At 39.4% G+C, this 2,475-nt stretch overlaps 1 long non-coding RNA gene across 1 annotated transcript; it reads left to right on the top strand.

Moving 5' to 3' along the window:
- Positions 1–274: 274 nt before the first annotated feature.
- LOC120441789 lies at positions 275–1,907 on the top strand. The gene is made up of 3 exons (XR_005614285.1): positions 275–385; positions 992–1,160; positions 1,504–1,907. It is a non-coding gene; the product is annotated as an uncharacterized LOC120441789 (long non-coding RNA).
- The last annotated feature ends 568 nt before the right edge of the window (positions 1,908–2,475 follow it).

Below are 2,475 nucleotides of genomic sequence, written 5' to 3'. Positions count from 1 at the left end.
CGTCAGTCGCGGTAAACCAGCAAAAAAACTGGAGCAGCCGGGCTACGTAAAAAGTGTAGGGGGGCGTGTTTGCGGTCACGTCCAGCGGGTGTGTGGGCGGGAGCGTTACACAGTCGCTCCACCTCAAGTCACTACTGCGCAGACTCTGACTCCAAATTTGCAAGATGGCAGCCTCCACAAGCGGGATATTTTGAGAAGGGTCTGGCTGCAGCCACTGGGGAGCGCCATATTGGGACCTCCACAGTAGCCGGAAACACGTGACCTCCACAGTAGCCGGAAACACGTGACCTCCACAGTAACCGGAAACACGTGACCTCCACAATCGGCAGAAATACGTTCCTGCGTGCATCATCGGCTGTGGAAACCTTGCAAGTGGATCGTAAAGGTTGGGACAGAGTTTTTCATGTATAAATTTGCCGTTAATAATTGTATAATTCTAGGAATCATCTAGTTTGCTTACACTGATTATGTTGGCACTTTGTTAGCGTTACAACAACTGTCATACCCCCGAGGTATCTAAACTTTAGTAATGTGTGCACTTTTGACACATCTGGTTAGCATTTAGTGGTCAGTTTCAAACGTATTTGATTTTTGCTTGTTATGAACAAATTCACTTCACTACTTTTCACTGTCAGTAACATCGATGCACATTGTTCCATTTACTGCATATTGCGCTTTATTCATGTCTCTCATTCCACCTGCAAAAACATTGTAAAGTTTGTCACAAAGAGATTTATATATTTATAAATACTAATATTCTCTATTCTATGCTCTACTGCTTTTTTATTGCCCAGATTTTAGTTAGTCTTTGTTAAATTGTCTTTTATATGTCAATATATACGTATGTCCCAAATAAAAGTGTCTTGTAAATTATGTTTTTGTAAAGAATTTTCTCCCAAATCTCTTACATGCTAACTGTAACGTGTTATTTCTGCTAAAACCTGAACTTAAATGTGTATATGGTGTTTATCTGATTTTCTATTTGTTTTAGATGCACATATCAATTTGGAATTCTGCCTCCAAGCCAGAATTGCAGGAATGCACCACGTGTTGCAGAAGACTCTTTCACTGCCCTCTGTGCCCCACTCTCAGCCCTACTGTCAGGGCAAAGATTGAGGAGCAAATAAATGGACACCTTAAAAATGCTTTGCCTTTCAAAGGTATGTTGGTATTAAATATACCTCATAGTTAAAGTTATAAATATGCACTTCTTTTCAGCACTTCTGCAGTCTCTTTGTCGACTTAAAAGTTGCTTTTCACATTGTACAGTTCAGTGCATTCATCAGCAAGAGAAAAAAAGTGTGTTTTCATTAAAATTTTTTTCCTGTTCACCACATTTCCTGACAGCTCTTGTGATCCACACCATTTTGCTTTCATTATTGAGGATGGCTTGGATATTTTTGTTAATATGTACAATCTGATTGTTAGATAAACTGATTGCATTCTATACAACTACATTTAAATTACATGTTGTTGTTTGTTTTCTTTTTTTCTCTCTTACAGACAAAATGATATGCCGGTGCACTTTCACTGCCCTGTCTGTAACATGACAATCATACAGCGTGGGGATATGGCAAGGCAAATATTGTCATGTCAGCGTTTAGGACTGCTCCCCACTGAACTCTCCGTGGAGCCCCGCCTCTCTCCCGCTGCACTCTCTGTGGAGCCACATCTCCCTCTCCATGTCTCCAGCATCTAAACCGTTTTCTGAATCTTTGGTAGAACATTCATGTGTTCTACCCTCTGTGCTAAATGAAACTGTGGCTTGTGGAAAGTCCATGGAAATGAAACGCCCTCACTGTGGTCTTAGTCTTCTTACAAAAAAAACTTCAAGGCTCACATGATGAGGAGGCATTCAAACAGATCAATAGATGTTTGCCTGGCCTGTCATCTGCAGTGTTTTTGTGTAGAGGACTTCTTCCTCTTTGTTTTCAGTTTGCAGAGGACATGGAGCTCTTTTAAAAGCATGTGCTGCTGACGAGCAGGGACTATGGGTCAATGCGATGTTTGACATTTAATGGACAGATGAAGGCACTGTCTGTTTGTTTGTGTTTTTTATGTGTTGTTTGTTTTTCAGTGTACAGAATTCCAGTTAACCTTATTATAAAATGTTGTTCATTTGTTTCCATGTCCATACTAATAGTAAAAAATTTAAGTGTAAATGTAACAGCATGGTTTATACTTGTAACTTCAAAGTAAAAAGCTTATTGTTGATATTAACATTAATGTATTACCCCGTAATTAATAATATTTTTATACATTTTACGCATTAACCCTCTGGGCTCTATCCTGTCCATTTGTGGCCACTTCACTTCTTCTTTTTTGACTACTACACTGCAGTGGATCAAAAGAATGACACAGGTTTGATCTTAAGGATCTAATAGTTGTGTGTTTGTGCATGACATTGCAACGCAAATATGTATTTGCAAGATAGACTGGGAATAAATTATGACGCATCAAATATTACACAGGCTG

Source organism: Oreochromis aureus, linkage group 9 (genome assembly GCF_013358895.1).
Source record: "Oreochromis aureus strain Israel breed Guangdong linkage group 9, ZZ_aureus, whole genome shotgun sequence".
Lineage (NCBI taxonomy): Eukaryota > Metazoa > Chordata > Actinopteri > Cichliformes > Cichlidae > Oreochromis > Oreochromis aureus.
This window is presented reverse-complemented; position numbering and strand designations above follow the sequence as displayed.